Source organism: Apium graveolens, chromosome 1, assembly GCF_009905375.1.
Source record: "Apium graveolens cultivar Ventura chromosome 1, ASM990537v1, whole genome shotgun sequence".
Taxonomy (NCBI): Eukaryota; Viridiplantae; Streptophyta; class Magnoliopsida; order Apiales; family Apiaceae; genus Apium; species Apium graveolens.
In genome coordinates this window covers 98,455,565-98,472,208 of record NC_133647.1, presented here as the reverse complement: position 1 = coordinate 98,472,208, position 16,644 = coordinate 98,455,565, and the positions used below count along the sequence as shown (strand labels likewise).

Genomic DNA, 16,644 nt, shown 5'->3' with positions numbered 1-16,644 from the left:
GAGCCTGGTTTTTACACATAAGCCTCAACTCCTCCAATTCAGATTTTTCATTCGAAGATAGACCTGCATCATAAGTTTGTTGTTGAAGTTGGAGTTGTTGTCTTGGTGTAAATTGTTGCTGAAAACCAGGAGGGTTGAATTATTTTTCTCCAAACTGCTGGAACGGCTGTTGCATCGCATTCTGATTGTTGCTCCATCTGAAGTTGTGATGATTCTAGTTTTCAGGATGATAAGTGTCTGGAACTGGTTGCTGCGATCTCTAAAAGTTGCTCACAAACTGAGCTGATTCACTAGATATAGCGCATTGCTCCATCGCATGCGAACCTGCACATAGCTCACAAACAGTAGTTATCTGATTAACACCCAAGTTAGCCAGAGAATCGATCTTCATAGACAACTCCTTTAGTTGAGCAGTGATAGCCATAGCTGTATCCACTTCAAGAACTCCTGCTACCTTGCCCTGTGGACATCTCTGGGTTGGATACTGATATTCATTAGTAGTCATCAGTTCAATTAGATCATAAGCTTCCTTATAGCTCTTCACCCATAATGCTCCGCCTGATGCTGCATCGAGCAGGGGTCTAGACTGTGTTCCCAACCCATTATAAAAATAATTGATGATTATCCAATCAGGCATTCCATGATGAGGACACTTCCTAAGCATCTCCTTGTAGCGCTTCCAAGCTTCACATAGCGATTCTCCCGTTTGCTGCGCAAATTGAGTAATAGCATTCCTGAGTGCAGCTGTCTTCGCCATAGGGAAGAATTTAGTAAGAAACTTCTAAGCAAGATCTTCCCAAGTAGTAATTGAACCAGCTGGTAGGGAGTGTAACCAGCTCTTAGCCTTGTCCCTAAGGGAGAATGGGCACAGTCTCAGCTTCACAGAATCTTCAGAAACACTGTTGAACTTGAAGGTGTCACAGATCTCAATGAAATCCCTAATGTGCATATTGGAATCTTCCGTTGGAGAACCCCAAACTGGATTAAATTCTGCACCCATTGAATTATGCCAGGCTTAATCTCAAAGGTATTAGCTGTGATAGCTGGCCTGACAATGCTAGATTGAATGTCATTGATCTTGAGTTGATAACCCTAAGTAAGTTGTATGGTAATCTATGTTTGCATTATGTACAGTAACACTTAAGTCTGTAAAAATGTAAATAGACTAGACTGGAGTATTTTTATGTTAATAGTCTCAGGCCAAAGAATAAGCTCTGGAAGAGGATCATGAAGATCATTCCTCAGACAAAGAATGAGAAGCTTGGAGTTGAATAAATCTGTTTTGTGAAAAATATTCTAAGTCAAGAAGTCTACAAGTCACATATTTTGTGATATAGAAAATTCATTCGAGAACTCCAGAATGACATATCGAGAAGTCAAGAAAAGCTACTAGAGAACTAAGAGATATCGACAAGCAAAATTGAAAACATGAAGAATGGAGATTGTTAGGGCGAAAACATGCACTAAAATTCACGCAAGTATACGCGTTCGCAAGTAGTATAAGATATAAATCAGATTCCTTCCCACAGAGACTTGTTTAGGTTAAGTTCAATTTATGCACCTATGCAACAATGTATGGTTATCGCTTAATGCTAAGACAAATAACAAATTGGGTTTCTATTAAACTAAGAGATTATACTAAATAGCATTAACTAAGAGAATTGAGGTTAAATTACTATATATGACAAACATGGGATTCTAACTTCATTAAATACTTCATTCAATAACCATTTCATTCTTAACCTTAGCATGTGATGGTGATGAAACTAATCAGATAACACGAAACTAGTAAACGCCAACTTTTGTTGTACGAATACCCTACTACCAAGCATCCACAAAAGAGATAAAAGTTGAATAGACACCAATTATGCTTAGTCCTTATATGTTTATAAGAATTGAAAACATAACAGTTTAATTCGCAAGTTATCTATCGTGATTACATAGGGCAAGTAAAATGGTTAAAATTACCTACGAATCATGCATAACAAATACATGAACCTATGCTAGCATGGCAAGTTCTAAACCTCTATATTCACTATCGCTTCAATAGAGATTAACACGTTATCTTATATGTTAGCTACGCACATAAGACGAATAAGCAGAACCAATACTAGGATATCAATCAATCACCACACACCAAGACATCGAAACAAATTAATTATTGAAATCCATAAGTAAATCCGCTAGAATCCCATGAAAACGATTAGCCCATAATTGAACTCATCATCACCATGGGTTCCAATGAAAGCATGGTATAAACAAGGTCTTAATAAACTGAATAATAATTAAAGAACGAATAAAAAAAGTCTAGGTTTAACAAGAACGAAAACAAGCATCCAAAGTTATAACTAATTCGAAGAATCACAACAAGATCTTCTTTTTCAAAGTTGTTTTGTGCTTCTAGGTCTTCTCCTTGGTCTCCCAATCTTCCCGGATGATGAAAACCCTTTTTTTAACTATATATTAGCCCATATTGGACCTGGACACTTAAAATCGTTAAATTCCACTCAAAAAAGGCTTTTCAGCGAAATTAGCCGCACATCAGCACGTGGGCGCCTGGCACCAGCAGGCGGGCGCCTGCTAGCACACGGTCTCCTGGCACCAGCAGGCGGGCGCCTGCAGCCTTTCTGGAAAATTTTGATGAATCTTATTTTGCCCATAACTTGAGTTCTACTCGTCAGAATTAGGCGATTCAACTGTCCACACGAAGCTAACGAGATTCTCTATAACTTGAAAATGACCTAGGCTTCCAATTCTGATCACTTTTTATCATATTTCCTTTAAAAGCTCATTTCTTCAAATAACTGATACCTGAAATGCAATAACACAAAAACACATCAAAATACCAACAACTTGAGTCTAAAACACCAATTTAAGCTTGTAATAAAGCATTCCAAGGGGATATAAAATCCACTTATCAGAGATATCGACAAGTCATTTCTTCAATAGAGAACTCTGAGTTATCGACAAGTCAAAATATCACTAGAGATCTCTGAGATATCGATAAGTCAAAATATCACTAGAGATCTCTGAGATATTGATAAACCAATTTGTCATTAGAGAACTCAGAGATATCGATAAGCCAAAGTGAAGACATGAAGATGAGAGATCTCGATAAGGAAAATTCTCTTATAGAGAACTCAGAGACTTCGATAAGTCAAGACAACTATAGAGTGATGAGAGATCTCGATAAGCCAATATACTTATCAAGATGTCAAGTTCTCTATATACCGAACTGGAGATCTCGAGATAAAACTCAAAGTACAAAGTGCAGACCAGTTAAATATCCAAGATTATCAATCAGCAAACAGTCCAATCAGTTGGATTGACAAGTCTACAAAAGCAGCTTGAAGAGTACAAGATCAAAGGCCAAGATTAACTGGAAAAGTAAAGTCACAGGCGTGCAAGATTAGCAAAGATACACTAAGCCAGAAATAAAAAAATTTGGTTATCGAAAAATAGGGTTTAGTACATGTTATTGCATGTTGTGTAAAAACCAGTGTTTACTGTTCTATAAAGTAAACACTGGATGCTTTGTTTTTTTGTAATAATTAAGATAAAAAATCTTGTATTCTCTCAAGGAAGAAGCTAAGCTCTTTATCAACAAAGAGACTAGAAATTTTGTAGCAATACATTTTTAAGTTTAATATAAAATTAAGTGAGTTTTGAAAGATATGTATTCACTGTTCTTACCTGTTTAAATTCAGTACTAACACATTTCACTACAAGGTTTTAATTTACTTTGTTCATCACCATAAACAATTTAAGAAAAGCAGAAAAACACTAAAACACATTCACCCTCCCCCCCTCTGTGTGTAATTCATTACCTAACAAGTGGTATCAAAGCAAAATCTGAAAGTAAATAGATTCAAGATCTTGGAAGAATGAATGCACAGAAAATAAGTAGCATCAAAATCCCTACTTTTGATAAGGCTAACTACACTCTATGGAAGAAGAAAATGTTGTTGTTTATCAGGATGGCCAATCCATTATACATTCAGATCCTCAAGAATGGCCCTTTCACTCCTATGGTAAGAGTTGAGAAATCTATAGATGGAGACATGGAAATTCCATCTCATTATGCTCCTAAAGATCCTTCAGAATACACTGAGCCTGAGAAAGAAAAAATCTCCCTAGATAGTGGCTTGCAGCTGATCTTGATAGAGTCACTTGATAATGTAATGTACAATAACATTGTCAAATGTGACACTGCTAAGCAAATATGGGAGAAGATAGGGATACTTTATGAAGGAACAGAGGAAGTAAGGTCAAATCATAGAAGGATACTGATTTCACAGTATGAGGGTTTCATGGATAAGCCAAAGGAAAGCATTATTGATGTGTTTGAAAGGTTTAACAAGTTGATTAATGACTTGCAGCTGCATGATAAATATTATGAAGCTGAAGAAGTGAACTTGACATTTTTGCTCACACTCCCTGAACATTTGGAACAGAATATCTCAGTAATCAGAGAAGGGAGAGACTTGAGCAGGTTGACTCTGGAAGTTCTATATGGAATCTTAAAAACTTATGAATTGAAAATGATTTAAAGGAAATCATTAAGAGCTGGTCAAGGGCATATTGTAGATGGTTGAAGTGCTCTAATTGTTAATGAAATCCAGATCTCTAATGATGAGCCAAGACTCCAGACTCCAAGTGTCTCAACTAGTGAGCAAAGAAACAATAATTCACAGGAACAAGTCATACTGGAATTGGAAGAAGATGACTTCTACACCCTAGATGAACTTGATGAGTTAGATCAGGCAATGGCCTATCTAGCAAGAAAGTTTACTAACATAAGAGTAAAGAATCCAAGATTCTTCAAGGGAAAAGGACAATCATTCAACAAAGACAGCAGCTGGAAAGGAAATGGGAAGTACACACCTGATAGAAAAAATGGCTACAAAACTGGATCTATTGACATATCAAAGATAAGATGCTATAACTGTGATGAGCTAGGCCATAGAGCAAATCAAGTTATGGCATAAAAAACTCTCACATATAAACTACAAGGAAATCAACGCTCTGGTCAAGAAAGAGCTGGTGAGAGACATGCCAAAATTAGAGTTTTCTCATATTGAAGTCTGTGAAGCCTATTAGAAAGGAAAAATGAAAAGATCAAGTCACAAGTTAAAAATTGTGAATTCCATAAGTGCACCATTGCAACTTATTCACATGGATTTGTTTGGGTCAGTAAATGTCGTATCAATTTCAAGAAACAAATATGCACTTGTGATGGTAGATGACTACACAACATACACATGGGTAAAATTTATGCATTCTAAAGACGAGACTCCACAAATCATAATTGAGCATATAAAGAAGATAGAGAAATAGGCTGAAGATCAAAATCATGTGAAAATATTGAGAAGTGATAATAGAACAGAATTCAGAAATGCAACATTGAGTGAATTCTGCAAAAACAAAGGAATTGTTCAAGAATTCTCTGCTGCTAGAACACCTCAACAAAATGGGGTAGTTGAGAGAAAGAATAGAACATTAGTAGAAGCTGCAAGGACAATGTTGCAAGATGCTAATCTGCCAACTAGTTTTTGGAAAGAAGCTGTAAATACTGCATGCTACACTCAAAACAGATATCTCAATAACAAGATTCATGGAAAATCATCTTACTCAATCATGTCTAAGAGAAATCGTACCGTAAAGCATCTTCATGTGTTTGGAAGCAAGTGTTACTTTTTAAAAGACAACCCTGAATATGTGGGAAAATTTAACTCAAAGGTTTTGAAACAATTTTTCTGGGATATTCATTGGAGAGAACTGCCTACAAGGTCTATGTAATTGATCAAAAGAAAATCATGGAGAGCACAGATGTGACTTTTGATGATGACAAGTTTCCAGGCTTGGAATGCCTTGATGATAATGAAGCTGAAGCCCTTGCATTTGAAAATCTCAACATTGACAGTGATTTTGATGAAGAGGCTAAAGTCAATGCACAATAGATGATAAATGAAGAGAATACTGAACATGAAAATCATGAAAATAGAAGCTCATCTCATACACCTGAATTTGATAGCACAAACTCAGGGGGAAAAAGAGAAGAAGGATCTACTAGTCATACCAATAATGAAGAAAATGATGAAGGCACCAGTCCACAAACTCACAGCAGAAAATTGGACAGGAGTCACAATCTAAATGCAATAATTGGTGATCCCAATACTGGTGTAAGGACTAAAAGTGCAACTGCTAATGAGTGTCTACATGCATGCTTTCTGTCTCAAGTAGAGCCTAAGAAAACTGAAGAAGCTCTTACGGATCCTGATTGGATATCTGCCATGCAAGAAGAGCTTAATCAGTTTGAAAGAAACAAAGTTTGGGAGTTAGTTCCTGCACCAAAAATAGAAGTATAATTCGAACAAAATGGGTGTTCAGGAACAAGATGAATGAAAATGGTATAGTTATCAAAATTAAGGCAAGGTTGGTTGTAAAAGGTTATTCACAAGAAGGAGGAATTGATTATGATGAAACTTTTGCTCCAGTTGCAAGACTTGAAGCAATAAGGATTTTTCTAGCATTTGCTGCATATTCAAATTTCAAAGTGTATCAAATGGATGTCAAGAGTGTCTTCCTAAATGGTGAGTTAGAAGAAGAAGTTTATGTGCAATAGCCACCTAGATTTGAAGACTCAGAATTTCCAGATTTTGTGTACAAGCTACTCAAGGCTCTATATGGACTAAAGCAGGCACCTAAAGCTTGGTATGACACACTAACAGATTTTCTACTTAAACATGGATTCACTAGAGGAACTATAGACAAGACACTCTTCTACAAGCTGCATGGTGGTGATATGATCCTAGTTCAGATTTATCTGGATGATATTATCTTTGGTTCTACTAATGAGAAGCTCTGTCAAAGATTCTCTAAGCTTATGCAGAGTGAATATGAAATGAGTATGATGGGAGAACTAAGTTATTTTCTTGGACTCCAAGTTAGTCAAAGAAGTGATGGAATTTTCATCAGCCAAACTAAGTATGTTAAAGATTTATTGAAAAAGTTTGGCATGGTTGATTGTTCACCTGCATCTACACCTATTTCTACAGCAACAAAGTTGGATGAAGATAAAAAGGGCAAGAGTGTAGATATTTCAAGCTACAGAGGAATGATTGGATCATTGTTTTACTTAACTGCAAGTAGACTAGACATCATATTTGCTACATATTTGTGTGCAAGATTTCAAGCCAATCCAAAAGAATCACATTTGATGGTTGTGAAGAGGATTTTCAGATACTTGAAGTGGACTCCAAACTTGGGAATATGGTATCCTAAAGGATCTGGTTTTGAAGCTGTTGGATACACAGATGCAGATTTTGCTGGATGCAGATTTTGCTGGATGCAGGGTTGACAGAAAGAGTACTAGTGGAAGCTGTCAGTTTCTTGGACAAAGACTTGTATCCTAGTATAGCAAGAAATAATAATATGTGTCAACTTCCACAGCTGAAGCATAATACATAGCTGCTGGAAGTTGTTGTACTCAAGTGCTTTGGATTAGAAATCAGCTAATGGATTATGGCCTAGTGGTACACAAAATTCCAATTATATGTGACAATACTAGTGCTATATCTATTGTGGTTAATCCTGTTAATCACTCTAGGACAAAGCACATTGATGTAAGGTACCATTTTATTAGAGAACATGTTGCAAATGGTACCATTGAGCTCATTTTTGTTCCAACATAAAAATAATTAGCTGACATTTTTACTAAACCTTTGGATGAAGCAACTTTCACTAGACTTGTAGGTGAAATTGGAATGCTTAATTCTTCATCATAAGGCAATAACTCAGCTAATATTTTACAGCAGATTAATTTCTAGTAAATCAAAATTCATTTGATTAATTGGAAATTAACTGAAATATGAATTATAAATATTTCAGAAATATCTGCATATTTATTTTTCAAATGTTCAAAATTCAGCTTGGAATTTTTCAAATTCTAAGTAAACTATCTGGATGTTGATTTACATTTTAATATGTAAAATTAGCAAGGAAAAATCAAAGTAATTAAAAGTATACAGAGAACTGAGTTCTCGATAAGTCTAATTGACTTATTGATAAGTCATTTTAAGACTTCTCGAGTGAGTTCTCGATAAGTCAATTTCCTCACTTCTCGAGTGACTTCTCGATAAGCTTTATTATGACTTATCGATAAGTCATTATAGAGTTCTCTATAAGTGTTAATTCACAGAGTTCTCTATAAGTATAATTTCAGATGGTGAGAGGCTACTAGCTGGGGTAGACCTTGATGACATCTTCAAAACCATGGGGAATTTATCAGTTTTTACTGAAGACCCCATGGAGGTCACAAATGCACCTTCATGTGCAAATCAGCCTTCACAAGTTGTTAGGTTTGAGGGTAGTACTCCTGAGGGGGAGCTATCTAAATCCTCTCCAATTCAATTGGAGGTTCATGTTCCAGGAACAACTCTCCTCAAAACCTTGGCTGAAATTGCTCTGAAAATTGAAGTTGGGACTACAATTGCCAATGACCTCATATGGGAGATGCAAATATAGCACATTTAAGTGACAGTGTAGTGCAAGACACACAAAGGTTTGAGGTTGTTGCAAATGACAGTAGCACAGTCAAATCCCCTCCAATTCAAATGGAGGTTCCCACAACTGGTGAGGAACAACACCCTGTCATAAACACAGAGCAATCTGTGAGTCAAATTGTGACTCTTATCACAGGTGGTTATGATCTTATTCAACAACCCTCAACCTCTCAATCTCAAAAACCACACCTCATCTCCCAATGGTTGCAAACCGCTGAAGCTCAATCAACAACTGTGGATGATCTTCTAGTGGATCATTTGTCTGGACTTGCTCAAATTTCCCAACAGCTGCTAACCTCGGATATGTCTAATAAGGATTACCAAGCAATAATGCTCTCATATCAAACAAATGTCCAAGAATAACAAGATAAAATTATTAATGAAGCTGAACACAATGGCAATTGTGATGCTTGGTTGAACAAGGACTATAGTCGGGAGATGGATGATGTTTTGACTAAATTCAGGGAAGACTATCTAACTATTTTGGGAAGCCATGCTAAAGCTCTAACTCCTGGTGAAGTTTATGATGCAATCAATGAAGTTTCCAAAGCTTAACTCAAAGCTTTCCATCTCTTTGTAAAAGCTCTAGAACTCAAGTTGACTGATCATGAAGACAAGATAAGGAAGCTGGTGAAGGAGAAGATGGATGAGATCATACCTTCCCAAATCAAGATCACCTCAAAGTTAGATCTGACTTCTGTGGAAAAAGATGTCAAAAATCTCAGACAATCTTTCATTGCTCTTCATGAAGTGGTTCAATAACAAATCACAAGTTTAAATGACACAAAGCTCAAGTTGACCAAGCCTCACCAAAGAGGATATAAGCCCTCTGCACTACTCGTGGAGGGTATCAAACAAGCTGTAGAAGAAATTTTTGGATCTTCAGTAGCTACAAGCTCTCACCCACCTACTTCCACATCTACCAATCTTCAAATTCAAGCACTTCAAGGTCAAGTCTCCACTCTGCAAACCTCAAATGACAAACTCACAACTCAAGTGCAAGCTCTCACTACATTGGTGCAGAGTCAACATGCAGATATTCAAGCCTTGGTGGACTCCCACAAGCATCTACAAATGCAAAATTTTGTTGCTTTGGGATCCATCATGGGAAAGCTCAATATCCCACTGCCTGCACTTCCTCAGTCTGTGAGGCCAGAATTGCCAACTCCCCTAATCATGCATGTCATCAAAACTAAGGGGGAGATAGAATCTAGGATTCAAAAATCCAGGGATGCTGGTAAGTCAAAGAAATTAACCTCAACAACTCAGCATGGTTAAAGCTCTTCAAAAGCTCAAATCTCTCATGATGTTGGAAAAGAAAGACTCCTAAAATCTACAGAAGGACCTTGTCAAGATAATAAACTTAACGAACTTCTGACAGTGTTGAGGGTGTCTCTCTATACCAATTATGTTATATACAAGAAAGCTTTGGCCAATAACATAAACTTTGTTAGAGTGGTGCTTGTCAAGGTTGACAACTTTCTGGAAAAGAGAATAGTTGCAAATATAAATGACTGTGGAGTGGACAGATGTCTCCATGTGGCTCTCTCCAATCTTCAAAAACTGAGAGCATCTGAGTTGGATGTGGTAATTGACAAAGTGCATGCAGTAATTCCAGAGGATAACTAGCTGCTAAAGTAACTCAAAAATGCTCAGATAACTGCTTTTCCTGAATCCTATCTCTATCCAAGCAAGGGGATTAACTACACCTGTCCACAAACCAGAAAATGCAGATATTCACAGTTTAAAAATTGTGTAAGGAATATTTTGAGATTGATTATGACCCTTGAAACTGATCTAAAGACCAAAATTAACAAGAAGCCTGAAGATGAAGAAATGATCAGGATCTTGGAGAGATATCTTCAAAATATAGAGACCATGTTGCCTACAACATACTATAATTTAAAATAAGACAAGGATGATGATGAGCAGAATCCAAGTGATCAACCTCCTTCTGGCTCAAATCCAAGTCAATCCTCTAGAGCAACTGGTGACAAGGGCAAAAAGCAAGATAAGAAGAAGGGAGATGACAAGAAGGGAGGAGAAGAAAGAAGAAGGAAGAAAAAGCAAGATGGATCACAACCTCAACAACAACAAACCCTAAAAATCCAAATCAACCAAGCTCAACCCTCTATACCAACAAACTCAAATACCAAACCACCTCAAACCTCAAAGCCTAAATATTTGTACAAACAGACTGTTAACTCCTTTTTGAAAATACCAATCACCTCAAGCCAAATATCTCTCAAGAAAATCAAAAACCTACCATCTGTCAAGCCATCACTCAAAGTTCACGACAAGTCTGTTGGGAGGAAACCTAAGAAAATACAAGTTACTGAGAGGGCCATCTGGAATTGTTACAAGCAAAGTGATTTTCTACCTCTAAACTGGTGCAACTCAAATGAAGACTACTTTCAACAACTAGCTGAGAAAATAGTCAGAGTTTGGGTTGTAATACTAAGGGAAGTAAGAATCTACTATGAGGATGGGTCTTTCACATTTCTTGGCTGCAACTTAATGGACACTTTTTCACCCACAGAAATCAAGAGAGTGGTAAGCTTACTAAAGGACAGGGACACTGCAACCAGAGCACGGAGATCTGTTTTAGCTGAATGGTTGATAGTAAGGGAGGAAAGAAGAGCAATAAATAAGGCTGAATATGAGGAGAGGAAGAGGAAGTATGAAGAGAAAATTGAAATGTACATTCAAAGATCTGAAGATCTCCAGGCAAAAGGGATGAACAGAATTTCCAAGGATGGAAGATTTCTAAATGTCAAAGCTGGCACATTCTCAAAATTTGGGATTGATTTGCTAAGTGGTTATCCAAAACCCGACAGACTCAAACTTGTGAAAGCTCTAAGAGGGACACCAATCATAGAGGAACTGGAAATTCTTGTATATTTAAGGGACCTCATTAGAGAAGAAATAGGAGATACAGTATTTGTCTGATGTATGTATCTGTTTAACTCAAAAATCACCAAAGGTATAAATGTTGTATTTGTGTCAATTTGTATGTATAAATCTATCTGTCCACTGTAGCTTGGGATTAGTCTTGTTAACAGGCATGAATTTGTGATAAGCAATCTTCTCATAAATTGGGGGAGATTGTTGTGCAAGACATGCCTGTACTATAACAAGACTAAGTCAAATTGACAACCCTAAGTAAGTTGTATAGTAATCTATGTTTGCATTCTGTATTGTCACACTTAAGTTTGTAAAAATATAAATAGACTAGACTGGAGTATTTTTTTTGTAAACAGTCTCAAGCCTAAGAATAAGCTCTGGAAGAAAATCATGAAGATCATGCCTCAGAGAAAGGATGAATAAGCTTGGAGTTCAATAAATCTATTTTGTGAAAAACATTCTAAGTCAAGAAGTCTACAAGTCACAGATTTTGTGATATAGAGAAGTCATACGAGGACTCTAGAATGACTTATCGAGAAGTCAAGAAAAGCTACTAGAGAACTCAGAGATATCGATAAGCCAAATTGAAGACATGAAAAATGGAGATATCGACAAGTCATTTCTTCACTAGAGAACTCTGAGTTATTGATAAGTCAAAATATCACTAGAGATCTCTAAGATATCGATAAGCCAATTTATCACTAGAGAACTCAGAGATATTGATAAAACAAAGTGAAGACATGAAGATGAGAGATCTCAACAAGGTAAATTCTCTTATAGAGAACTCAGAGACATCAATAAGTCAAGACAACTATAGAGTGATGAGAGATCTCGATAAGCCAATATACTTATCGAGATGTCAAGTTCTCTATATACCGAAGTGGAGATCTCGAGATAAAACTCAAAGTACAAAGTGCAGACCAGTTAAATATCCAAGATTATCAATCAACAAACAGTCCAATCAGTTGGATTGACAAGTCTACAAAAGCAGCTTGAAGAGTAAAAGATCAAAGGACAAGATTTACTGGCAAAGTAAAGTCATTGGCGTGCAAGATTAGCAAAGATACACTAAGCCAGAAATAGAAAATTTTGGTTATTCAAAAATAGGGTTTAGTACATGTTATTGCATGCTGTGTAAAAACCAGTGTTTACTGTTCTATAAAGTAAACACTGGATGCTTTGTTTTGTTGTAACAATTAAGATAAAAAAATCGTGTATTCTCTCAAGGAAGAAGCTAATCTCTTTATCAACAAAGAAGCTAGAAATTTTGTAGCAAGACATTCTTAATTTTAATATAAAATTAAGTGAGTTTTGAAAGATTTGTGTTCACTATTCTTACCTATTTAAATTCAGTACTAACACATTTCACTACAAGGTTTTAATTTACTTTGTTCATCACCATAAACAATTCAAGAAAAATAGAAAAACACTAAAACAAATTCACCCCCCCCTCTGTGTGTGATTCATTACCTAACAAACATGGGTTTTTTTGTCATAGAGAATTTAACCCATGATCCCTATAGGCAAAATAAGTACATCACCAATTAAGATAGATGTTCATTTATTTATGTTTTAATAACATTAACTATTGAGTTACATTTTATAATAGATTTGCACAACATCTGGATTATAATCCCATTAAAAATATATTGATCATGCTATATTATGTTCCAAACCTTGTATTTTTGTATACTTTGAAGTGTGAAATACAATGTCTAAACTGTTTAAAATTACTTATATAAACCATTGTGTTAATTGGTTAGCTCCACAGGTTTAATTTTTTTTAAATTTTCGTATCATTGTGAAATAATATGTTTTGGTATAAAAAGTTTAACTATCATCATTATTAATAATTATTCTCAATTTCGGTCATTTCGGTAAATTCACATAACATATTTGATTCAATGTCATTTGCGATAAAAAGTAAAGCGTAAAAGGGAGGGAGTTACAATAGTATTTTCTCTTAAACTATGAATACTCCAAATACTACACATTTGTATGGACGATGTTTTACAAATATTTCCATATTCGTAAACCATAAACATTTATAAAATCTATTACACACATACAATTATACTTTTAAAAAGGGTTAATAATCAAGTGAGCCACTAATGTGAGCTTAATATATCAAGTTGGTCATCGAACTCAAAATGGTCTCAAACTGGTCCCTTAAGTCAATTACAGTTACATTCCGTTAGTCAACATCAAAATTTAGAACGGGAAAACTTATGTGTTAAAATTTATCTGAAGTGACATCTCTCAGATAAGGTAACAACTTTTTAGCCAATTCAGCAATGTAACAACTCTATCTCTGAAATAGTATGGGTTAGGTATGAAGTGCAACACAGGAGGGTAAATGTGTTTTCTTGTTTTCTTGATTAATCTTTGAATGCTTATGGCTCTTGAAACTTAACAGCTAGATAAATTTGCAGTTATAAAAAACCAAATGTAACTACACAAGTAATTTATCAAAAATTCACTTGATTTGTATTAAATCAAATTTATTTGTGCTACAAATCCGTGTTCTTAAAAATAAGAACTCAGCTACTTCTCTTGAGAGAATATAAGATTTTCTAGATCTATTTTGTTACAACTGAACTAAGTACCCATGACATGTTTTATAGATCAACATGCATAATTTACAGAACTTGCACTAAAATAGACTAACACATTTTCTAAAGCTTATTTGTCTGTTTCTATTTATAGTGCAGCATGTCTGTGTAGAATCTACTAGGTTTGTGATTGTCCTTAGTCCAGTTTATCTTGGTTCTTAGTCTTGCATTCTTCAAGCTGCATTTGTAGGCTTTCCAATTCAGTGATAGAATTGTTTGTTGACTGATAATCTTGGATTTTTGAGTTGTCTGTATTCTGAATTCTGAAGGTATTTGTCGAGATCTCTTTTATTTTGTAGAGATATCACATATTGATAAGTAAAATGACTTTTGATATCTCCACTTCTCGATAGGTGTTATGACTTGTCAAGGTCTCCAGTTCTTTGCAAGTAGAATTTGACTTATCGATATCTCTAGTTCTCTATATGGACTTTTTGACTTGTCGATATCTCCAGTTCTTTACATGAGATTGACTTGTCGATATCTCTTGGGACTACTCTACAAGCCATTTTGACTTGTGAATATATCCAGTTATCTACGTGCAGATTAACTTGTCGATATCTCTTGGGACTTCTCTACAAGCCATTTTTGACTTCTCGACATGCATCTCTATATTCCTTGATCTGTGACTTGTCGATATAAGACTTAGAACATTTTTCCTAGAACAACATTATTCAACTCCAAGCTTATACACTTCTCTCTGAGGCATGATCATTATTGATCTTCTTTCAGAGTTTATTCCTTAGCTTGATGGATGTTCATAGAAAAATCCTCCAGTCTAATCTACTTAGCATTTTTACAGACTCAAGAAATACAAACACAGAATACAATGGGATTATCATACAACTTATCCTTAGGGTTGTCAAGGTGACTTAGTCTTGTTATGTACAGGCATGTCTTGTAAAACACTCTCCCCCAATTTGTGAGAAAATTACTTGTCATAAATTCATGCCTAATAAAGACTAACCCCAAGCTAAAACTTAAGCAAAAACTAGTAAACTAACAAAGTACATATTTTTATACATTTTGTACTTATATTCAGAATAAGAATTTACAAAGTCACCTAAATTTCTCAGATCCTGGATATTCTATAATCAAATCCTTGAGTCCTTCAGTTTCTCTTAGAATTTCAACCAGTTTGAGCCATTCCTTGAGTGAGTAATTGTCAAAATATTGAATTCTGAACCTTGATAATCTAGGAGTTTTAAGATTTAGAAACACACAATCAGGTGAAACTCTGCTCAACCCTTTTGCCTTTAACTCACTAGATCTCTGCTCAAACATCTCAATCTCCTTTGCATATTTCAATTCATTAGCTTCCCTCTCAGCCTTTTCCCTATCATGCTTTTCATCTCTCTCTCTCTCTCACTCTCTCTCTCTCTCTCTCAACCTTACAGCTAATTCAGCCTTTCTCATCCTTGTAAAAGCATCCTTACCATTCATCAAACTTATCATTCTCTCAAGCTCTACTATTGAGTAGTTTTCAATTACTTCTCTGTTGAGTAAGTTGAATGTGTCCTATTTAAAGAAAATCTTCACTTCTCCCAAATTTTCAACACAGACTTTGACTATTTTTTAGCTAACTATTTATTGTAGTCATCATATGTTGTTTCTACTGAGATAGGTAGAAAATCAGTTTGATTGAAATAATTCCATAGAGCACCAACTTCAACTTTTATTTGTTTTGGTTTTCTTCCATTAGTCTTGAAATGAGTCTCGATTGGATGTTTGAATGATGGAGGTTTTGGCAGTTTCTTCAAAAATATTTGATTGGATAGAATGGGTATTTTGAGTAGAGAGTTGGATGTAGGTTTGTATAGGTACTTAGGCTTTGAGGTTCGGATGTTTTGCGTATGTGTTTGGATAATTGTTTGAGTTGACGTTGGTAGAATTTTGGATTTTTGGGTTATTGGTGTTTTCTTGGAGTCTCTTTCATCTTTCACATCTCCCTTCATCCCTACATCATACTACGCCATAAATGGCCTGATGCAATGCTTTTTGAAAAGTGTTGCAAGCATTTCGTTGCGGTAGCTCAGAAAGCTGAGGTATATTGTAACACCGAGATGTTGGTGTTACAATAGGCATTAATCTAGTGTTACATGAATGTGACGGTATTACACGACATGTAACACCAGCACCTGGTGTTACAATAGGTATTATTTTTATTTTTGTAAATTAAAGTAAATATATTATCATGAAATTATATTTAAAATTATATTATGGATTATTCATTACTATAAAGTATTATATTTAATATTGTAATTTTTCTAAAAATTATTACATTTTATTTTAGAAACAAATAATTATATATATATATAATTTCACTTGCATAAATAAATAATCATTTAATTTATAAATAAAAAATAAAATAATATTTACATTCCTGAGGTGAATTGTCTGGGCAGTAGTTCCCCCCCCCCAACCGAAAACATTTTTACTAAGTCAATAACACTTTCTTTCACTCATTTCTCTCTTTCTCTCTCGAACACAAACGTCCCTCTTTCTCTCTCGAACCACATTTCTCTTTCTTCGATTCAAATATTTTGGGCTTCAATTAGGTACTT

General features: G+C 35.3%; 1 non-coding gene across 1 annotated transcript; it reads left to right on the top strand.

Moving 5' to 3' along the window:
- Window positions 1-635: 635 nt before the first annotated feature.
- LOC141683786 (small nucleolar RNA R71) lies at window positions 636-742 on the top strand. The gene has a single exon (XR_012560449.1). It is a non-coding gene; the product is annotated as a small nucleolar RNA R71 (small nucleolar RNA).
- The last annotated feature ends 15,902 nt before the right edge of the window (window positions 743-16,644 follow it).